General features: G+C 39.5%; 1 long non-coding RNA gene and 1 pseudogene across 2 annotated transcripts in view; one reads left to right on the top strand and one right to left on the bottom strand.

Annotated features, from left to right (window-relative positions):
* Positions 1 to 24,862, top strand: part of LOC308525747 (ferritin light chain-like) — a 1,112,779-nt pseudogene that overhangs the window by 243,604 nt on the left and 844,313 nt on the right. The gene's annotated exons all lie outside the window — the stretch shown is intronic.
* Positions 1 to 24,862, bottom strand: part of LOC308526519 — a 101,045-nt gene that overhangs the window by 6,727 nt on the left and 69,456 nt on the right. The window contains exons 6-7 of the long non-coding RNA XR_013996554.1: positions 14,209 to 14,368; positions 2,258 to 2,344 (exon numbers count right to left, since the gene is read on the bottom strand). This is a non-coding gene — a long non-coding RNA (uncharacterized lncRNA). The remainder of the gene's footprint in view (positions 1 to 2,257; positions 2,345 to 14,208; positions 14,369 to 24,862) is intronic.

The raw sequence follows: 24,862 nt of genomic DNA on the forward strand, positions 1-24,862 counted from the left end.
GGAAGGGAGAGGGATAGAGAGTTAGAAACATCAATGAGAGAGAAAGATGAGAGAGAAACATTGACCAGCTGCCTCCTGCACACCTCCCACTGGGGATGTGCCCACAACCAAGGTACATGCTCTTGACCGGAATCGAACCTGGGACCTTTCAGTCCGCAGGCCGACGCTCTATCCACTGAGCCAAACCGGTTTGGCGAACATGGGTTTGATCCTTGCCCAACATGAAGGCTGGAGAATCTGGCTGAAGCTTCACCTGTTTGCAGGGCCATATTGGGTGTAAACGGGGCTTCCACTTACAGGCAGCATAAGGGATAATGTCCCAGGGAACAAAGTGGAATTTATAAAAAGCCTTGGCCTGGAATCATCTGAAAAGCAATCTTGCCTCCTTGCCCCACAACAGACGAAGGAAACACCAGCAGCTCAGGTCTGAGGAAGGTATCAGAATCTAACAGCCAGAGAAGTATTGTCTCCATCTGGGAACTACAGTTGGGGTATGTGGAAGGAAGGGGGACTTCTGAGAAAAAATCTGGAAAGAGTCAGCGTTGGATAGTCTCCATACCCAGGGGGCGCTGATGCCAGATGACATAGTACCAGGCATACAGGACTGTTTCCTGTTCTCCAATTCCTTCCACCCCCCCCCCACCCCCCCCCCCACCCCCCCCCCCCCCCCCCCCCCGGCACAGGGGAGAGAGGTCAGAATCAGCCCTAAGAAGCGTGGGAGGCGGTGTGCGAGGAGAGAAACAACTGATAAGGCACCTCCCCATCGCAGGCTTGGAAGCCTGAGGCTGGCCTGAGCTGGGGGAGTGGAGGCTTAACTCTGAACATGTTTGGGATTTTGAAATTGTCATTGAGAAGATTGCAGTTATATGATTAGAGGCCTCAACTGGACTCTTCTACAAATTCTCCCCTCAGCGGTTTCTATTCTGATGCTTAATTCATCTACTGAGTCTTCAACTTCAGTTATTAAAATTGTCATCTCCAGAAACTGTTGGGCTCTTTCCATTATCTGCTTAACTGATTGTATCATCTTTTGTTCCTTGCTTATATTTTCAAGCCACTCTCTTATTTCTTTAAACACTTTACTAGTAAACATATATTTCTGTTGGGCCTGACTACTGAATTTCTCAAATTTTTGCACATCTGATTTTTCTGTTTTGTTTTTGTTGGTTCTTTCTCCAAGTGCCTTATTTCCTTGTGTTTTAGGTCTGTTACTGTGAGCTGAATCATTGGCCTTGGCATTTTTTCTGTGGGATTTCTTTGAGGTCCAGGCTGAAACTGCAGTCCTCCTGCCTATTGCCTGGGGAACTACTAACCTGAGGCCACTTCAAGTTCAATGATCATTTGAGGTTTTCAAACCTCACAGGGGGAATGCTTTTGGACTGAAAATCCATTTAGAGGCCAGCTTGTGTTATAAATGCTCAGGGAGATTTTTTTTTTTTAATTGATTTGAGAGAGAGAGGAAGGGAGAGAGAGAGAGCAAGAGAGAGAGAGAGAGAGCAAGAGAGAGAGAGAGCGAACAATTTGTTGTTCCACTTATTTATGCATTCATTGGTTGATTCTTGTATGTGCACTGACTGGGGATAAAACCCACAACCTTGGTGCATCGGGATGACACCCCAACCAACTGAGCTACCCAGCCAGGGCCATAGGAGACTTTTTTTTTATCTTATTGTCCTCATCCAGTGTCAAGTTTAAGACACAAGTTTTCCTGCTGTCCACTTTTGAGCAATGTGCATTTCTCTTTGGGATTTTGGGGATCCCAGTGTTAAAGAGATCTTCTTATAGACTCTCCACTTGGATAGGCACTATCTCCTGTCCCCCAAACTGTGCAGACTCAAAGTGGAAGCTCAAGGTCACCAGAGTCCTTCAGAAACGTTAAGGCTAAGCCAACTTTGGTGCTAAGCCAACTTTATCTCTTAGAATTTCTGCTTTTACTTTATTTTGGGCCTTGTAGGTTTTCTTGTAACATGTCAGTGAGCAACACATTAAAAAAATTGTTTTTCAATAATTCATTCAACATAAAAACCCCAAGTGGGGGTTCACCAAACCCCTTACAGCCTTCATCTGCTCACAAACCTGTGTCACTTTCCTCCTGGGCACACATGCTTCCGGAAATCTGGACAAGACCCCTTTACATTTGAAGGAAATCAAAGGCCTTTTTGTTATCTGGGAGTAATTGGATATAATGCCTGAGAATTCTCCCAGGTAGAGACATCTACCTGAAATTGATGATGATGAATTAGGGTGACTTTCATACCTGTACGTTGCTGAGCTCAGCTTCTTCATAAAACTGATCACACACTCTTCACAATTACGTAACTTGCTATAGATGCCTTTAACATTTCTAAAGAAACATTAAGAAAGTAGAGGTAGTGCGTCTACGTTATTGAAGTGATCCGCAGAGGAATGTGAGTTTGAGGCTGAAATGAAATGTAGCACTCATCCATTTGTATTTAATACGAGTAAAAGTTTGCAGCAGCTCGGCCAAACCAGACCCTAAAACAGACAGCATCAGGGTGGGGGTGTTTAGTGACTGCAGCTTCTCTAGTATCTACAGTCCCTTTCAGCTTCATGGATAGCCCCAGGGTTGGGGGTTTACCCAGCCTTTTCCAGCCTCTGTGGGAGAGAATGCTTGCCTGCTCAGCAGATCTGGTCACTTTGCTTCTAGACCCTATTTCGTCGCCTCCCTTACAGATGGGTATAGTCTGAGTTTTGGTCAATGGGATGTGGGCAAAGGTTAGCCTGGCCCATAAAACTCTCCTGCACTGCCGAAACCGGTTTGGCTCAGTGGATAGAGCGTCGGCCTGCGGACTGAAAGGTCCTAGGTTCGATTCCGGTCAAGGGCATGTACCTGGGTTGCGGGCACATCCCCAGTTGGAGATGTGCAGGAGGCGGCTGATCGATGTTTCTCTCTCATCGATGTTTCTAACTCTCCATCTCTCATCCTTCCTCTCTGTAAAAAAATCAATAAAATATATTTTAAAAAAAAAACAAAAACAAAAAACTCTCCTGCACTGTGGTGAGATACAGCTATTGGCCAAGCATGCTTGCCCCTGCTCCTCTCCAGTAGATGTAGCATGTGTTGACTCTCCATCTACTGGGTCTCTTTGCTTATTCAGACCTCAGTAGGGTAGGTTGATGCGGCAAAAAGATACAGGACACATGAACACTACATAACACAGAATTCAAATTATCTGTCCATAGTGCTGGCACCTTATCTTAACTCTAGTTACCTACTAAATTCTCTTTTTTCTTGCTTCTTGCTGTGTGTATGAAATTGATTCAATAAATCACGTAATTCTAAAACTAAAACCAACACCTGGCATGATCTTTTTTTTCTACCACTGAAACAAAGGACTCCAAAGCTCCAGAAGATGGCAGACCATGAGATGGAAGAAATCCGGGAGCCCGAGTTACTCATTTGCCAAACACCAATTAGAATTCGACTGAGAGAGAAATTAAATATCTATTGAATTAAACTATTGAGATTCTACAATTTTTCTGTTACTATAGCTATTATATTAACAAATACAACCCAAGTCACCCTGAAATTCTAGCAAAATTGCCCAATGTGGTTATAAAAATCTGCCTTTAGCAAGCTAGGTTACCTAGATCCAGCAAGTAGGATTTAGATATACTATTTTACTCTGTCACTAGTTCCATATTGCTTCATTGTCCACAGGGTTTTTTTGTGTTTTTTTTTAAGTCTTTATTTTTTAAAAAATATATTTCCTCATTGATTCAGAGAAAAAAGGAGAGGGAGAGAGAGACAAAAACATCAATGATGAGAGAGAATCATTGATCGGCTGCCTCCTGCACGCCCCCCATTGGGGACCGAGCCCACAACCTAGGCATGTGCTCTTGGCCAGAATCAAACCCGGACCCTTTAGTCCGCAGACTGACACTCTATCCACTGAGCCAAACTGGCTAGGGCTGTCCACAGGGTTTTGATAAAGACTAAGCATCACAATCAGCATATTTTCATTGCAACTAGGTAACAATGATTAGTCCATGGCTGTGGATAGCATTTATCTATGAGGCCTAGGAGGGACTGGGCTAAACAAGCCTGGCCATGGCCCACCAGTTATACATATTGATAAACAACGTTTTTTACATGTAACCTGAATAACTTGGGTGGTCCCATATAGATGTGCCTTTGTGTGGTGTATCCCATTTTAAAAACAATACTCTGACTCTAGAAACACTCAAGATCATATCCATCTTTACCCTGGTAAGATAGGAAAATTGCACAATGTTTTCTTACATTATGGTGTCAAGTTACTTAGTGGAAAAAAACAAAAGCCAATTCTGGCTACCTCAAGCAAAAACAAAAACAATAAGCTAAATTAAAAAGTTTAGCTTACAGCCGAAACCGGTTTGGCTCAGTGGATAGAGCGTCGGCTTGCGGACTGAAGGGTCCCGGGTTCAATTCTGGTCAAGGGCATGTACCTGAGTTGCGGGCACATCCCCAGTGGGAGATGTGCAGGAGGCAGCTGATCGATGTTTCTCTCTCATCAATGTTTCTAGCTCTCTATCTCACTCCCTTCCTCTCTGTAAAAAATCAATAAAATATATTTTAAAAAAATAAATAAAAAGTTTAGCTTACATACTTAAAAAAAAAAAAAAAAATCGGGTGAACCATAGTCAACAAACTGGAAAGAATTCCAGAAGGCTAGACCAGATAAAAACTCCAAGACCAAAACAGAGGCTACTTAACTTGTCTTCAAATTATCACTCCATGGACTACTTACTAACTAAAAAGAGGAAAAGCCATTTTTACAAAGGAGAAATCTGATAGACACCACCTTGAGTGATCTATTTAACATCACTAATAATGGGGCAAACTGATATTACATGTCTTCTGAAGTGATCCTAGAAGGACACAATATCATCTATGTCAGCAGTTCTCAACCTGTGGGTCGCGACCCCTTTGGGGGTCAAACGACCCTTTCACAGGGGTGGCCTAAGACCAGGGGTCCTCAAACTACGGCCTGCGGGCCACATGCGGCCCTCCGAAAACATTTATCCGACCCGCCGGGTGTTTTTGCCGCCGCTGTGTGCATAGGAATTTGTTCATAGTTTTTTGTGTTTTTTTTTTAAATATAGTCCGGCCCTCCAACGGTCTGAGGGACAGTGAACTGGCCCCCTGTTTAAAAAGTTTGAGGATCCCTGCCTAAGACCATCCTACATATCAGATATTTACATTACGATTCATAACAGTAGCAACATTACAGTTATGAAGTAGCAACGAAAATAATTTTATGGTTGGGGGTCACCACAACATGAGGAACTGTATTTAAAGGGCCAGAAGGTTGAGAACCACTGGTCTATGTAGTACATTTGTAAAAATATTTAACGTGAAACTAATTTGGGGAAAACAATCCAGCAATTCCAGATTGTGAGACTTCTACAAGACAACTTGCTGGTAATCTTCAAAATTATCAGTGTCTTAAAAGACCGAAGAATACAAAGGACTCCTCTAAATTAAAATAGACAGGAAAGACATGAACCTTGATTAAATCCTAGCTTGAAAAAAACACACTATTTTAAAGGGCATTTGGAGAACAATTTTAAAATTTTGAATATGTATTAGATAATATATGTGTCAATTTAAGTTTCTGGAGCGAGATAATATTGTGGTTATCTATCAGAATGTCCTCATTCATAGGAAATATCTATAACATACTATTAAGATTTAGCAAAAAGTGAAGATAAGTAGGTAGGTAGATAGACAAAAACTGAGCAAGCAAATGTCACAAAAGTTAATGATAGGTGAATCTATGTGAGGGTATACAGGTGCTTATTGTACTATTTTTTTTTAACTTTTTGTAGATTTGACATTTTTCAGAATGAATACTCCGGAAACTTGGTAAAAAACTGTAGTGCTTCTAAATTGTGCTTAGGAATTTTTAAGGTGTGGGCAATAAATTATACTGGGATGGGTGTGGGCAACTACTACATTAAATGTTTCATGCCAGTCTCTGACAAAAGATGTAGCTTTTTATAGGTATGATAAAAATTCAATAAAAAGGTTTTTAAAATGAGAGAGCTGAAACCGGTTTGGCTCAGTGGATAGAGCATCGGCCTGCAGACTGAAGGGTCCCAGGTTTGATTCCGGTCAAGGGCATGTACCTGGGTTGCGGGCACATCCCCAGTAGGAGATGTGCAGGAGGCAGCTGATCGATGTTTCTCTCTCATCGATGTTTCTGACTCTCTATCTTTCTCCCTTCCTCTCTGTAAAAAAATCAATAAAATATATTTTAAAAAAAATAAAAAATAAAATGAGAGAGAAAGAAAATTACCAAAGGTCACATAGCTTACTAGTGGCAGAGTGGGGATATAAACTCATGCTCACACTTTTGTTCTCTATGACAGCAAAACAGCCAAAAGCTTGCTATGCTCTGAAATCAAATAACCTATTTCTCGATTTTGCAGAAGGCTAATCTTGAAAATAATTTCTAAATAATTGTTAAATTCTAAATATAGTTACAGAATGAAAGGAAAAGAATACTTAAAAAATATTGTTCTATTAAGCCAAACTTGAGAGTATGTTTGGGATTTATAAGAGGATTTGAGAAATTTAATAAAACAGTTATTTAAAACAAGAGAACAAGAGGCTCTTTGATATGGATTTAACAAGGGTTTAGAAATGGTTAGGAAAGACTCACTTCCAGGTACTCTAATTAATATGTTGGATTTGTCAGGGAAAATTAAGTGAAGTGGAGAACTATTCTGGAAAATAACATGATTTTATAAAATCCTATAATAATAGACCTTTACATTTTTATCCCAAACATTCAAAATTCTGTTCGTAGACTTCTTCTCTTTGTTCTTTTTTAGCAAACTCATCTGCTCCCTTTCCTTTAACCAATAACTCAAAGCAAATGTCTCCTAAAATCTATGTCTCTGGTCTTAGCCTCTTGGAAGGCTTCACAGTACATTTTCAACTGCCTCTGAAATCGTGCTAAAGTATCCAGTTAACATCTCATACTCAAAACAAATTCATCATTTCTTCTTAAACTTTGGCCCTCCTTTAACTTCTCTGTTCCTGACATCATCATTTTCCCAGTTATCTGCTTTAAATCTTATAATGCTGTTGTTTTCTGAACAACATATTTTTTCTCCTTATTGAGGAGAGACAGAGAGGGGTGGAGTGGAGAGAGAGAGAAACATCGATTTGCCCTTCCACTTATTTATGTATTTATTGGTTGCTCCTTGTATGTGCCCTGACTGGGATCGACCCCACAATCTTGGATAATGATCTAAGCAACTGAGCTACCCAACCAGGTTGGAATGCTGTTGTGTGTGTGTGCTTTTGTTTGTTTGTTTTTAAATCCTGCCTCCTCCTCTGCCTTATAGATTCAGTCACTTTCAAAATTCTGTGTATTCTAGTTCCACAGTGCCACCCATGTCTGCCCCATTTTTTCCCTTCTTTTTATCTATACTAATCACTTCTAACCCAGAGTTTATCAAGCAGGATATTATGAACATTTTGGACAGAATAATTCTTTGTTGTAGGGGTCGTCCTGTGCAGTGTAGGATGTTTAGCAGTATCCCTAGCTTCTATCCACCAGATGCCAATAATACCCCTCAGTTATGAAAATCAAAAAATATTTCCAGACATTGCCAAATGTCCCCAGAAGGGCAAAAACACCCCCAGTAGAGAACCACTGCTCTACTCTAAATGATTGTCATCGCCTTCTATTAGGAACATCCTCCCATCTACTAGGAGTCCCACCACCGATTTGTTCTAGACATAGCTACTGATTTACTCTTCTTAAAGTTTAGCTCTGATATTATTTCCTCGTCCATAAACATTTAATGGTTCCCTATTGCCTACAGAGTAATGCTAATATTCCTCTGTAGGTTTAGCATTTAAGCCTACCTACTTTATGGCCCTAAATTACATCTCAATTCTATTTCCCACTGTTACTCTGTATATTCCTTGTTTCAGCTTTGTGATCTCTGAAACTTAGCTTATGAGACTTATTCATTCATTTATTCATCCAGGAGTAGATTCACAATGGTCTGGACACCAGTTGTTATGGCTGGCCTAGCATTCCCTCTACTTCTTCCAGCAACAGAGTCTCTCTTTGTGTGGGAGACCCTTTCCATGAGGTTCAGGGAGAGCTGATTCATCATTCACAGTTCTAGAGTTGGGGAGACTGAGGTTTATAAAAGTTAATGAGGAAATTTAGATGTGGGGGAAATTTGGTGTATTTTCCAATTGTTTGACACAAGCTCACACTGCTAGTGAATCAGAGCCAGGATTTGACAGCAAGCATTTTCATCTAAGGGTACATTCTTGACCACTATGCTACACTTACTCTCCGTTACTTAAAGAAAACAGGGGATTAATGATATGATTGAAACCAATTGGAAACGTCCAGACCTATAGAGAATTTTAAATAAAAATGTATTGGAGCCAAACTGATGACATACGCTGGGGAGCAAGATCTCAAAGGTTTCAGAGAATAACAGTTTCTTTTGTACATTTGAAATTAAGGAGGGAATGAATGTACATGGAGATGGGAGAAAACAAGGTGGGATTGGATTGCTGGATAGTTAATAAGATTGTGTGCTCTCTTGAGGGCTCATACCCCATTGGAGGGGTATTACTTCTGGCATTTCAAAGGTGTATTAGCCTAGATGCCCAAGAACAATGGACAGGGCTGGCTTAAAACCTTTCACTAAGGAAGTTATGGGCTTGGGGTGTGACCATCCACCATGCCCAGTTAGGAATTTTTGATCAGATCACACTGTGAAGTTACTGCCCATTGAACCCCTTTTTTCATCCACATGGGCATCACTATCTCAGCTGCCAGAAATCTCAGCCCATGCTTGTGTTGCAAAAATACAATTAAAAACAAAATCTCTCAATACAGAAAAGTTCTCCACAATGGTAGAAAAATGGAAAATTTTAAATTTGAATAAGCATTAAATCAGAATGTAATGCTCAGCACAAGTAACCCTCCATGGGAATTGCACAGAAAGAAATGAATCTCTGTCTTTTATATGGCTACCTGGATACAACTCATTCAGTCCATTTAAATAGATTTTGCAATTTACAGTCAGGTGACAACTTAGACCTAGCTCCTCCCAGGAAAGAAGGAGACTGGGTTTATCTTCCTTGGTGATGATACTTCAAAGAGATGGCTCCCAGGCCCTCAAGGAGGAAACGTTCCTAAGTTATGAGACTGGCCAGAGGATTATTTCCCATTAAAAAGATTTACATACATTTGAAAAGACCAGAGAAAGAAATTCAGAAAGAAGGGGAAAAAGAGTCAAGTCTCTTGGCTTATTTTTAGCTGAGAGAAAATCTGTATTTGCCCTCACATTTGTTGAAGCATTTAAGAAGGTCAGCACATTTTCTCTGACTGACTTTATACATTATAACTTCATTCCATTTATTTATATTTATTTTCATGTTGCTTTGTACATTTTTTCAAGTCCTTTTCTTGGGCTGACTATATAAACTCACAATGTCTTTGCCAAAAAGAAGGATTCCATTCCGTAAATGTTGTGAAATGATTGACAGCTTTCTGTTCCAAGAACTTGGGAGCAACAAGCTGTTGAGGTTTAATCCATTGACAACCAGACCAGTGTCAGGCAGGAGCCATGTTCTGGGGCTCAAAGATAACAGATGTGTCTCTTTCTCTTAAAGGTGTGGATAAAAAGAGGTCACATGCTAACCTGATTCACTCAGGGAAGGCCTGTGTAATGGCCTTGCAAACTCAGAGACCTAAAGAACCACAAAGAACGGTCTGAAATTAAAACTTTTTAAATTAAAAAGCAGTCTATAGTGAGTAGTCATGTCCTAGGCCTACATGTTCCCTGACAAAGATAAACTTTGATCTTTACTGAGCCTATTGTCTTTTTGCATCTAAGATAACATTCCTGTGGAATGTCAGGATAACTTGTAACTTCCCTTTCTCCCAACCCCTCAGGGCAAAACAGGATCCAGCTACATCTTGGAATGGAAACTCTGGACACTGGTTTTGCTTTAAACTCTGCTGAATCCCCAGCTGCACATTTTCCAGGACTGGATTAAAGAAAATGGGACTTTGGAAACCAAGGAATGTACTGATTCTTGAAGGGGCGAGGGCTACGCCCTCCATCTTACCTTGGCCATGTGCTCGGCAAAGGCTTCTTCCCGGAAGCCCAAGCCTCTGCTACTCTGCTAACCACACCCAGGACTTATTTAAACTAACCAATGACAATCAAGGAACGTGCGCGCCATGGATGTGACCTGTGTGACAAGACCCGACTTGCGCCTGGCCAATCGGCAGGGCCCACAGTCATCTCTCCTCCCCTCACTCCACCCCCCTGTTAAAACCCCTTTTTCCCACGGGGCTGGCACTCTCGTCTCGTTTTGCCATTTTGTCGGTGGAGGCTGGGAGCCAGACCCGCGTCTATAATAATAAAAGACTTTGCTTTTGCATCGGACACGGTTGGCTCCCTGGTGTGGTCTATTGGGGATCTTAAAATCTGGGCATAACAATTCTCCCTTGGGGGCCTCCAGAATTGCTTATTCCAGCAGCACCCCAAGAACCCCACTCCCACTAGCAATGGAAAAAGGCCATCCACACATTTCTCCAGTAACAAAACCCACCATTTTTCCTTCTGCAGGATGATGCTCCAACCAACTGAACAACACCAGCCAGGGCAGCAGGGATCTCACTTTAAACCTTTATCAATGAAGTCTTCATTAATTTCCTTTTTTCAATTAATAGCTTTACTGAGGGATGAAAGGTCCCAAAATGATTGGGAGTGTGGGGAGGTTACGGTAAATCTGGCAATTCTGAAGGAAAAATAACCACTTTAGACTGCCTGCCAAAGACAAATTTCAGCTACCTCTCTGTTTTGTTGAGGGCCCGACCTAAGAGAAGAATGGGCTGAACCAGGCAGTATTTACAAGGTTATCTCTAGGTTAAATTTCTCTGAAAATAAAACTTGTTTTTCTGCTCCCCAATGCCTTTGCATTGATTTTCCCCCTCCCTTCAAAGTCCCTACCACCATTAAGCTGCTCTTTCTTCCTGGCCTGCTATCCTGGCTGCCTCTTCAGGGCAGAGCCATGCAAGACCTGATTCTTCCACCTTCCTAATGAGGAGGAATATAGGGGGCAACTTGGGGCGGGGGCCTAGCGATCTGAATCTGTGACAGTGAATGGTGTCCTAGTGCACATTTTTTTTTAAATATATTTTATTGATTTTTTACAGAGAGGAAGGGAGAGAGATAGAGAGCCAGAAACATCGATGAGAGAGAAACATTGACCAGCTGCCTCCTGCACATCCCTCACTGGGGATATGCCCGCAACCCAGGTACATGCCCTTGACCGGAATCGAACCCGGGACCCCTCAGTCCGCAGGCCGACGCTCTATCCACTGAGCCAAACCGGTCTCGGCCCTAGTGCACATTTAAAAAATATATATATTTTTATTGATTTCAGAGAGGAAGGGAGATGGAGAGAGAGATAGAAACATCAATGACGAGAGAGAATCATTGATCGGCTGCCTTCTGCACGCCCCCTAATGGGGATTGAGCCCACAATCCGGGCATGTGCCCCCGACTGGAACCGAACCTGGGACCCTTCAGTCTGCAGGCCGACACTCCATCCACTGAGCCAAACCAGCTAGTGCCCTAGTGCACATTCTTGTTAGCCTATAATTAAGTCACTGCCCCTTCCATAGGCAATAGTCTGTTCTGGGTACTCCCAGTTTGCAGGGGCCACAGGCCGGAAATTTGGCAGCTTGGCCAGGGTGTGTGTGTGTGTGTGTGTATGTGTGTGTGTAGCTGGCACCACCTAAACCAGGCATTTAGATACAATCTAACTTCCCCATTCCAACTGACTCAGGAGGGGCTAACTACCACAAAAGCCTGGTAGTTAGGAAATAGGTAGGAAACAGAGAAATTTAGGAATATATAAGGGGTGATCTCATTGTATTAGCTGTTCAGGCTTTGGATCTTCGAATTCCCTGAGCCAGCAGCGCTGCTTTAAATAAAGGGTTTTTCCTAACTCTCCGAGTACACATTGTGTATTTTCTGGTTGCCTGGTAAATTCTGCAACACTACCTTTTTACTCTTCTTTTTTCCCCACATAAAAACTTATCTATTTATTTACTCAAGGACCTGATAAATCAGGAGCTAAATGGAGCCCTTAGAGGGTCAAGACCTAGTTTTACTGATTGTTTCTCCAGCATCCTGACATATGGTGACTGTACAAGGGTGATTTTCAAGTGGATGGATGCCAGATATAGAAGCATATGTTAGCCCTGACCGATTTGGCTCAGTGGATAGAGTGTCGGCTTGTGGACTGAAGGGTTCCGGGTTCAATTCCGGTCAAGGGCATGCACCTTGGTTGCGGGCACATCCCCAGTAAGGGGTGTGCAGGAGGCAGCTGATAGATGTTTCTCTCTCATCCATGTTGCTAACTCTCTATTCCTCTCCCTTCCTCTCTGTAAAAAAATCAATAAAATATATAATATATATATGTATATATACACACATATATATATGTTAATAAAAGGTATTAACTTAAAATTTCCCTATCAATAGCCAATAATGTAGAGGGAAATATTTTGGGGGAAGGTAGGCCTTCTATTTATCATGTCAAGGTCAGGAGAACTACCAACTTCATTTGTAAGACCAGCCCTGATTGTTCCAAGGCTGGAAGTGACTTGGTCACTGTCTGAATCTGAGTAATAAAAAAGAAAAGACATTAAAGCCCCCTGAGGTTTCCCATATGGCAGGGGGAAGGGAAGTCAGGTAGGAAAGTTCACAGAATAATGAAACAGGCATTGCTCTAAAAATCAGCACAGTCAAGTACTCTGTAACCTAATTCCACCATACACTTTCAATTTAGATGTCTTACTGTAAATTTATTAAAAGGAACATAAATCTTCAAATATACGCTTTCTTACACTTAACCATTATTTGACCCCTGATCCTCTCATTAAAAATAAATTTAAATGGTTAAGTTGAATATGTGCTTATATATACTTAACCAGAATTTGACCCATAATACTCTCAGTGCATTGTATCTCACAGAATGTCCTAGATATACTATGATCTTATTTCTAATAGCTGAATAAGCTAATCCCCATAAAGCCACATGAGTACTTCACTGTGATGTAGTACAAGGAAGAATTAGGATGTTCTCAGTGGGCAACTGCAATAAGCTACCTGCTGAGTCACTGAGCTGATCTATTTTTAATCCAATGAGCAAAACTTCTATTTGGTGTGACCTTATCTGAAAGATGTCTTTTGTAGAGCTTGTAAAAACTATCCTACTCCAGGAAATTGAGGAAATGTTCATTTTCATTAGACCCTGACAAAATAATTATGCTTTTTATTCAGTTGGACATGAATCTTGTATTTTAAGGGAGAAGAAATCTTATATTTTTAAGGGAGAAGAAATCAAGTATTACCTTAATAAAGACAGACAAGCAGTCAAGTTGTAAAAACAAAATAAAAAAGCTTGGTAAAACTAAGTTTCTATTTTCCTTTGAGAATTCATGTATATAGTAATAATTACTGGAAATGCATTAGTTACGGTGAAAATTATATTCTTATTTTACCTATACTTCTCTACTGGTTCAGAAAAATTAATGTGGCTAAGGTCACCATGTGATACTGCTTTTGATAGTCTCAAATTAGGTAAACAACTGCTTTTGTTTTTGAGAGAAAATGTCCCATAAAAATTATGAAACTCCTACTGGTTTAACAAGAAAAATGAACCAAGAGTGTTTATTTTTTAAAATATATTTTTATTGATTTCAGAGAAGAAGGGAGAGGGAGATAGCGATAGAACATCAATGATGAGAGAATGATTGATCAACTGCCTCCTGCACGCCCCCCACTGGGGGCCGAGCGCAACCCAGGCATATGCCTGGGAATCAAACGCTCCTGGTTAATAGGTTGACACTCAACCTCTGAGCCTCAATCGGCCAGGCTGTTACAGACGTGTTTGTAAGACCACTATTAAATAGAGAGAAAAAATTATTGTAATTGAATAGCATTTGTTCGTGATTTCCTTTTAAACTTCCACAAGAATAATTCGATGCTAATTGTTTGAAGAGGTCGAGAAAGGTATCCATGTCCAGTATTAGTTAATTGTCTCTTGGTAAGAAAATAATGCACATAATACACTTAGATCAGGGAGGAAACCTTATTGTAAAATTGTGTTGGATGAGAGGATTATTGTCTCACCATTTCTTTCCCTCATTCTTCCTGCCAAGAACATAGATTTGATGCCTCCAGGTACAGCATCCATCTTGCAGTTATAAGGACAAACGCCACAAAGGAAGGATGATAGGATAGGATGCTAGAAGAAGCTTGCTGACACATCCTGGACAGCCTACTTCTAAGACTGCAAAATAGAACACAGGTTGCCCAATTTAAGTGGTGCATAAAACATACTTAGACTAAAAGATTGTTTAACTGAAATTCAAATTAACTGATGTCCTGTATTTTTATTTGTTAAAGTTGGCAACCCTCCCTGCTTCTAGACTTCTTGCTGTTTGAAAACATTCCAATCCTATTTGGATAAGCTACCACTGTACCTTATTACATGCAGCTACAGTCAATCCCTAACTGGTACACATTTTAAAAATATTTGTTTTAATTCAGACTTTTTCTAAAGCCCTGCCCTTTAGGATAACTATTTGGAATGATGAGCTACATAATATCTTCTTTCTTAAAAAAATGCAATCCAGAAATAGCAATTGTTAAATTATTTAAACAAGGAGGCTCTTAGACTGAGGTGGTTCTAATGCCTTAGTGGCATTATGTAAGCACATAAAACCCAATCTTGTAAATGCTTCAAGGTTAAGAAATCCAAACCTAAAGACAACCAACCACAAACTGCCACCCAGGCTTTCCAAAATAAAGCAACTGTTTAATCTGTAGCCAATCAAATAATTCCTTGCTTTGCTTCTGCCTCTTCTCTCTGAAATCTTTTTCCGGCTCCTAGTGGTGGAACACTTTCCAGTTTGAATGGACTTTTTGCTCAAATAAACTCTTAAAATTTTTGATATGCATCAGTTTATTTTTTAGCAGTTTAAATGATTGGTCATTTCTTTTACCAGCAGTTGGCCCTTGAAACTTAACTAGCATTAGAAACAGAATTCAAATTTGTCTATATGATTCACCAACTAGAGGCATAAAGATTAAAGATTTGCCTCACTCATCTCTGATAAAAGCCTATGCAACGTTAAAAAACTACATACATGAATTATAAGTTAGTAAATTCAACGGGAACCATTATCCATGGAATTACTAATGTATTTCTAGATTTACTTATAATTCTTTTACTGCACTGATAATACCAAATATCTCAAATTATTAAAGGCAAACGGACTAATTCAGTTGAATTACTGATTATTGTATCACTATGTATAAGTAAGTTTTGAGTATGAAGAAGTGGAAAATAATGGGAAAAAGTAACAATCTTTTCAAGAAGATAAAACTTACATGAGTCAAGTATCTAAGGATGAAACATGGAAGAATATACAGGGTTGAACAAATGTAGGTTTACAGTTTGTATGGAAAATAATACAATAATTAATAAAGACTAATACAGGAATAAACTTTGTTTCATGCACTCACAATGATAAACCTACTTTTGCTCCACCCTGTATAAAAAAGATAAATTATAGTTAAAATGAAATATAAAAATTGCCAATATGTATAATAAATATAATGGACTGTTAGGACAGAAGTTATTTGGGAATATTTTATGGAGAAGGTGGGATTTGTGGTGGGCCTTAGATTTGCCTCATTCATTTCTGATAAAAGCCTACACAACTGGTGTGACCACTTATAAGCCCGCCCATAAAAGGTTTAGTGTTTAAAGTGAGATGGTGAGTTCTATTTCTCCTCTCTTATTCTGCTCAGTTTCCCATTTCTTTCCACAAAGAGTGACATTGTTCAGAGCAGAATTGTAGATAGAGTACTTTTCTTTTCACCTCCTAGGCTGACTCTAGTTTGAATGCATTTGGTATGATCATTGGAATTTTTTTTCAGAAGTAAAAGGGGTATTGTATACTATTCTGGGGGATGAAATGCACTCTACTTCAGGAATCAGAAACCTGGGTTCCTGTCCCAGCTTTTGTGTGACTTTAGGTCAGTCACCTCTCTCTCTGGGGCTTCAGTCTGCCCATCTATAAAATTATCTAAAACTTTTTTTTCATGGTTAATTTTGGAGAACAGCTTTACTGATATAATTCACATTCTATACAATTTACCAACTTAAAGTATACTATTCAGTGGTTTATAGTATATTCACAGAGTTGTGCAACCATCACCACAGTCATTTTAGAACATTTTCATCGTCTCAAGAAGAAACCCCTTATCCTTTAGCTATCACTTATACCTGCATACTCCTCACACCCTGTCCCCCAACTACTAATCAACATTTTGTCTCTATAGATGTCCCGATTTTGGACTTTCCTATGAGTGGAATATGTAATATGCGGTCTTTTGTGATTGGCTTCTCTCAGTTAACCTTATGTTTTCAAGGTTCATCCATGTTATTGCATGTATCAGTTCTTCATTCCTTTTTTAGGGTCAAATCATTTTCCATTGTATGGATATACCACTTTTGTTTATCTACTGTCTATCTGTTGACAGACATTTGGGTCATTTCGAACTTTTGGCTATTATGAATGATGCTACTATGAACATTCATAAACAAGTTTTTGTGTAGACATATATTTTCATTTCTTTGGGGTATATACCTAGATGTGGAATTGCTGGATCATATGATAACTCTATGTTTAATTGTTTGAGGAACTGCCAGAATGTTTTCCAAAGTAACTGGACCATTTTAGACTCATCAGCAGTGTATAAGGATTCTGATTTCTCCTCATATTTTGCAATACTTGTTACTTTCTGACTTTCTGATTTCTAGCCACCCTACTGATGTGAAATGGTATCTCATTGTATTTCCCTGATGACTAATGATGTTGAACATCTTTTCATATTCTTATTGGCCATTTGTATATCTTCTTTGGAGAAATGACATTTCAAATCCTTTCACATTAATAAATTTGTAGGTAATAAATAGCAAGAGAGAGAAAGCTATTTCACTAATAGAACTATTTTTTAAAATATATATTTTATTGATTTTTTACAGAGAGGAAGGGAGAGGGATAGAGAGTTAGAAACATTGATGAGAGAGAAACATCGATCAGCTGCCTCCTGCACACCCCCACTGGGGATGTGCCCACAACCAAGGTACATGCCCTTGACCGGAATCGAACCTGGGACCCTTCAGTCCGCAGGCCGACACTCTATCCACTGAGCCAAACCGGTTAGGGCACTAATAGAACTATTAATGCTTAAAAACAAAAATGTAAATAACAAATCTAACTTTAAAGTCTCCAAATTTTTTACCCTAAGTTTATTTTTAAGCACATTTAAAAAGTTAAATTAGTACTTAAATTCTTTGTTTTCTCATTCTGTGATTTTAATAGTAGTCACCCTATTAAATAGATATATATCTAGGGATCTAAGATGGCAGTGAGGTAGGTAGAAGTTACACTCACCTCCTCCCAGGACCAAATTTATGGAAAAATCAACCCAAATAACCAAATGAAGACTAGGTAGGCTCTGGCCAGGCAGCTCAGTCACTTAAAACATCATCCCAGTGTGCCCAGGATGTGGGTTTGATTCCTGGTCAGGGCACATGCAAGCACTAATTGTACAGAATATATGCACCCCTATATTCAATGCAGCATCATTTACAATAGCCGAGATATGGAAGCAACCTAAATGCCCATCAATAGATGAGTGGATAAAAAAGCTGTGGTGCATGTATACAATGGAATATTAGCCACAAAAAAGAATGAAATCTTCCCATTTGCACAGCATGGATGAACCTAGAGGGTATAATACTAAATGAAATAAGTCAATCAGAGAAAGACAAGTACCATATGATTTTATTTATATACTAGAGGCCTGGTGCATGAATTCATGCACGGTGGGGTCCAGCCGGCCTGCCCCAATGGGGGCATATCGGGTGGGCTGGCAGGGGAGAGGGGCTGCAGGGGCCCCCGGTTGGGGTGGGGCCGGCCGGGGGGAGGAGCTGCCACCACCCCGATCAGGCCGGTTGGCCAGCTACAGTGCATGTCATAGCAACCTGTCGTTCTGGCATTCCAGTCGCTTGGCTTTTATATATACAGATGGAATCTAAGGAATAAAATAAATGAAGAAACAAAATTGAAACAGACTCATGGATGCTGAGAGCAGACTGTTGGTTGCCAGAGGGGAGGGGTGAAAGATGAAGGGATTAAAAAGAACAAATTGGCAGGTACAAAATAGTCCCAGGAATGTAAAGTACAGCACAGGGAATACAGTCAATAATATTGTAAATAACTGTGTACAGTGGCAGGTAGGTACTAGAAATAATGGGGGGAACACTTTGTAAAGTATATGATTGTCTAAACACTGCTGTACACCTGGGACTAATATACAATAATACTGAATGTAAACTATAATTGAAAAATAAAAAAATTTTAAAGGGTAGATTAATCAATGATCTATTCCAACATTCTGTTTCAGACATTAAAGATTCTTTGTCAGTAAATATGGTAATTTTCTGTGACAGTGGGTCTCAGTGTGTGGTCTATCTCCCCCTGGACTCACCAAAACCCTTTCAGGTCAAAACTATTTTCCTAATAATACTATAACATTATTTGCCTTTTTCATTATGTTGACATTTGTACTGATGGTACAGAAGCACTGGTGGGTAAAACCACTGGTGCCTTAGTAATGAAAGCACCAAACTATAATAATAGTGATTCTATTGTTCACTGCCAAAGACTGCCTGTAAAAAAAATAAATATGTAAACAGACAAATAAGTAAATAAAATTTAAGATGCCAGTTTCACTTAAGAATGTTCTTGGTGAAACAACACAAATTCTTCATTTTGTTCAGTCTTAACCCTCGAGTACACATCTTTTTAACATCTGTGTGATGAGATGGGTTGTGTACAGAAAGCCCTGGTGCTGCATGTTGTAACAGGGGTTGTCTTGAGGAAAAGCACTTGTTCTTTGGTTTGCAAGCTGAACTAACTTCTTTTTTCATGGAATGCCATTTTGACTTAGAAGAATGACAGATAGAAAAATTGTAGTTATTGAAACTTGGATATTTAGGAAACATTTTCTTAAAGATGAATCTAGTGGGCCTGTCACGTCAATGAAAATAATTGACAGTATTTGTTGCCAGTGATAAAATTTAGGCTTTCACGTGGAAATGAGAATTTAAAAAACCTTATGTCTGCCACTGTAAACTTGACAACTTCCCAGTATTTAAAGAAGACCTTTCCAATGGAATAGGTGATGATATTAATGAATGTGATTTTTTTGGGGGGGAAGGGGGGATGGGTTGTATAATGACATGTGTCAACATTTGGAAGATCTGCATTTCTCAATGAACCAATATATTCTGACAGACAATGCATGATGTTATAAAATCATGCATGAGTAAAATATTTGAGGGGGAGCAGAGTTTGCCACCCCAAAATATGCCTTGGGGGACATTATTTTAAGATGGTTATTTTTGAGAATAGAAAGACTTAGGAAATACATTTGACCTTCCCCCAGCCTCCTTTGTTATCAGGTTAGGCGGCCATGGAATATTGGGTTACACTATTTTCTCTGTCACAAAACTAATTTTCTTGAAGATTCGGTTAAAACAAATAAGTATAGCTTCCCAATGATCCAGATTGTCTCTTAATATGAATAGTAACAGATTTATTTATACCTTTGTGGAAAGCAGGGTTTTATAAGTATTTAATTACAAACAAATGGGAATTCTTTCCATTGTTTAAAAAAATACATGTTGATTTTTTTTTCCTTGTGCTACTTTTAGCCCTTTTGAGATCTTTTTAATGGTTTTGCTTTCATCATTGAGCATGCATTATTTTATACTTCTGTTAAAATATAATTTCCAATGAAAATAAAACTCTTGAGCAAACCTTAGGGGAACATTAGAAAACACTGAAAAACTCACTGCTTGAATTCATATTTATTCCAGAGCACTTTTTGTATCAAATGCCAACTTTTCAGACTCTCCCTCGACAATCATTCTAACCCTTCTACCATACACAAACATACACACACACACACACACACACACACACACGCACACACATCTAGCCCAGTGATTTTCAACTGGTGTTCTGCAAGAATTTTTAAAACATGCAGTACCTGACTATTTAGTCATGGGCACCAACCTCTTTCCCCTTAGATTGTCAAATTTAAAAAATAACAATAGCCAACACAACAATAACCATCCGGTGTGAATGAATCAAAATTATACCTATTTCTTGTCAGATTATATTTCATCAGATTATATTACATATAATGTATATTATATTTTTTGTATGCCACAAAATTTTAGTTATGGCAGCCCTGGAAAATTAATATGTACAATGACTATAACACATCAAAAATTTATTTCTTACTCAAAGTCCAAAGAAGATTGGCAAAGCTTTCCTTCCACTGGTGACTCAGGAGGAATCTAGGGTCCATCTATGTGTGCCATGAGATGAAAAAAGTTGAAAATCACTGCTTTAGCCTATTGTCTTCTCTGAAAACAGGTCGGGGTGTGGTTTTTTTTTTTTGGTTTTTTTTTTGTTGTTGTTGTTGTTCTATTTTCAATGGAAAATAAATTAATACCATTTCTTGGGACACTATGCCATCCGTTTTTAACCACTCGATAAATAGTTAGAAATGATAATGCTCCAGATTTTCTTAAACAGTCCTGATTTTAAATGACAGGATTCAGGAATCTGTAACTTTAATAGGTAGTGATTTTCTTGGGGACAGTGTAAAGACTTCACTTTGAGAAACACTGAAAAAGGAAAGGATGTGGGTGAAAACAGGAGATAAGGTTGGAGACATAGGCCGGTGTGGGAGTTTGAAGTGTGCCCTGATGGCAAAGGGACAGAGGACTGTAAGCAAAACAGTGAATGGCATGGCTAGATTGATGTTTTAGGAAAATCATCTCAGGTCTATTTTGCAGGAGAGAGAGGCTGGGAGACTGGGAAACTTACTCAGGGCAGTGAGGATAACGATGGAGAAACAAGGATGGTTTTGAAAGATATTTTGGAGATTGAACATCCTGGATTTGGACTTGAATGTGATGTTTTGGGGGGAGGGGAGGTGGAGTAGGAGGAGTTCGAGATACTTTCTGAGTTAGTGCACATGATAAGGCCAAGGAAATCTAGTGAAAATATTGCTAGTAAATTTTCAAGTCTTTTTTTTTTTTTAATCTGAAAATACGAAAAAGAAAACTGCATTTGGTTTAGTTTCTGAGACTTATCAAATAAAATCACCACTGGGTGTCATGACAGTTTCCTAAAACCAGGCTTTCTAACCTCGGGTTAAACATTGATCCCAAGCAAAACTCTTCTATTTCAGGGATTTTCTGATCATTCCTTCTAGTACTGTAAGGCATTAACAGGGGGATAATTCATCCTTGGCTACCCATGGAGAAAGGAAGGAAAAATGAATTCCCAGTCCTGGAGCAGGCCCTCAGATGCCTCGCAGAACGGTGAGCACATTGCCAACATCTTCCAGAATCATCTGCAGGTGTATAAAATGTGCTGAGCACTTCTAAAATGTATTTGCTTTAGTGGGACATGCATATAGATAAAAGAATAAAATTCACTCATATTAGAAATACATGTGCATTGAGGAGTTTCTCTGAAACAAGGCGTTTCTCTGAAATAAAGGATATTGCATTTGAAGGCTGGTAAGACTGTTTCTTACACGATTATGTAAGAAAAGAACGTTGTAATTTTTAAGCCAGGCCTTTACGCCCTGCCATGGTCACAGCCTCAGCAACAAACAGGGACAGGATGAAGCCGTGGTTATGAAGTAATAACTGGCACTAAGAATAAAACAGACTCATAACGAGAAGGGTCTCAATTATACCTTTATGAACCAGACTAGTCATTCTGGTTTGTCCAAATGTAGGGATAGTGCCCTGGTCAGGCCGGCACTCAGTTCAGATCTGTAACTTTGATCTTAGCAACTGAATGTTGACCCAGGTTCTTCTTTATTGAGAGAAAGCAATAGCCATTTGCTCTTTCTCACAACATTTCATTGGCTTTTGCTGAGAGAATATTCTTCAAAACCAGGCTTGCCCACCACCTCCTCCTACACACCCATACTCTTTAAAAAAATTTTTTTTAAATATGTTTTTTATTGATTTCAAAGAGAGGAAGGGAGAGGGAGAGGGAGAGAGAGATAGAAACATCAATGGTGAGAGAGAATCATCGATTGGCTGCCTCTTGCATTCCCACTACTGGGGATCGGGCCTGCAATCCAGGCATGTGCCCTCACGAGGAATCGAATCCTGACCTGGTTCATAGGTCGACACTCAACCATTGAGCCACACAGGCCGGGTCACTCCCATACTCTTAGAAGTAGAAACTGTAGACTTGATTTGATTCTTTTTTTTTTTAATGCCTCTGGCAATTTTATATTTATTTATTTATTTATTTATTTATTTATTTATTTATTTATTTTTATTGCTTAAAGTATTACAAAGAGTAATACATATGCCTCCATTTTTTCCCCCGCCCTTGACAATCCCCTGGCCTCCCCTACCCCCAGTGTCTTATGTCCATTGGTTATGCTTATATGCATGCATACAAGTCCTTCGGTTGATCTCTTACCCCCCCCTCCTCCTGCCCTCCCACCCTCCCCGGACTTCCTGCTGTAGTTTGACAATCTGTTCGAGGCAGCTCTGCCTCTGTTTGATTCGATTCTTGTCATCAAGGAGCTGACCACTTGGGGGAGTGGGGGAGGAAGGTCCAGCACCTCTCAGGCGGTGTTGAGTGTCGTCGACCTATGAACCAGGAGGTTACTGCAGTATGGGGTGTACAGGAGGCAGCCAAGAGATGTTTCTTTGTCTTCGATGTTTCTATCTCTCTCTCCCTCTCCCTTCCTCTCTCTCTAAAATAAATAAAAACATATTTTAAAAAAGAAGGGTCAAGTACACAGGTGCCATACTATATGATATCTAACTCCAGAATGATTAAAGTCCTACAGGACCAGGGAGGAGAAAAGGATCACTCTGGGGTGATCAGGCAAGTTTTCATAGTTGATTAGAACTGAGCCTTAAAATATGCAACCTCTCCTTAAATAGAATTCAGGTATCATTCTTATTAGTTTTCTATTGCTATGTAAGAAATCACTGCAAACTTAGCTCAAAACAACGTTCATTTATTAGCTCATAGTTCTGTAGGCCAGAAGTCTGGGCAGGTTCAACTGGGCTCCACTTAGAGTCTGACACGGTCAAAATCCAATGTTGGTCAGACTGGGCTCTTTCCTGGAGGCTCTCAGAAAGAATCTGCTTCCAACTTCACCTGGGTTGTTGTTAGAATGTAGTGTCTTGTGGCTGAGGTCCCCATCTACAGTGGGGCCACTGTCTACTAGAGGCCACCCACATTCCTTCTCAATAGGTCATCCCCACCTTTAAAGTCAGAAATGGCACGTCGAGTCTTCACACTCAGATCTCTCTGACTTCTACTGGCCAGAGGAAAAGCTCTGCTTTTAAAAGGCTCTTTGTATATTAAGGTCAACTAACTTGGGACTAAATTACATCTGTAAAATCTCACAACATTGCCTAGATTAGTTTTCATTGAATAACCAGAGGTCAGGAATTTTGGGGGCTATCTTTAGAATTCTTCCTGGCACATGGTTATTCCATGAACCTATCTTAAGGTGTTTACCGATAATTTTATCAATTCAATAATCTATTGGTCCCCTATTAAGTGCATAGAACCAGTCATGGTCATGCTAAGTGGAATCTTAGTTTTAGTTTGAAAGATTGTCCAGGTGTTTCAAAACTTGAAGACTTGTCCAGGTTTAAAAATAAAAGTCAAACATTTTCAATAAACAGTTAAGGGAAGGGGTGTGTGGAGAGGTGAAGGAGGATAGGGGGATAAATGGTGATGGAAGGAGACTTGCCCTGGTATGGTGAACACACAATATAATACAATATACAGATGATGTATTATAGATGTGTACACTTGAAACCTGTATGGGTTTTTAAGAAATTGATTTGAGAGAGAGAAAAAGTGAGATAGAGAGAAAGAAACATTGATCGGTTGCCTCCCGCACACACCCCAAGCAGGGATCAAACCCATAATCTGGGTATGCTCCCTGACTGGGAATTGAACCAGTGACCTTTCAGTGCATGGAACAATGCTCAACCGCCTGAGTACCAGCCAGGGCAAAACCTGTATGGTTTTATTAACCACCCCCAATAAATTAAAGAAGAAAGAAAAACTAATTAAATATAACATATTAAAATTGTATTTCAAAATGTTTCAATGAAGACATGTAACAGCATTACTTAGGGAGTATTCCAAGCTACACACACTACTTCCTGCCTCATTACCACCTAAGAAGTAGAAGGTTAACTCCTCATTTCTCATACCCTCAACCCATTCATAAAGAATCACCATTTTAATGAGTCAATGCTATCCATTTCTTCATCTATGATGATCTCCTCTCTGTTCCTCACACATACTTTGGTTCTCTTTTGCTTCCGGAACTTTCATACATGTAACATCTTCCCATCCATTACACTTACCAACATTTTACCCACACTTTAAGACTTTGTTCAAATTCTTTCTCCTTCTGACCATATCTACATTTCTTTTTCTATGCAACCTTTTTGGAAATCAATGGTATCATTGGCTATATTACTTCTATTTCAACCTCATATACATATATATTTTGAACTTCTATTTCACAGTGGTTTTGCTATATTATCCCAAAGTATTTAGCCTAGCAAAGGCATTGAAAAATATTTGTAGATGTGATTAAATTTATCTGATTG

Source organism: Myotis nattereri (genome assembly GCF_964212035.1).
Source record: "Myotis nattereri genome assembly, chromosome: 10".
NCBI lineage: Eukaryota > Metazoa > Chordata > Mammalia > Chiroptera > Vespertilionidae > Myotis > Myotis nattereri.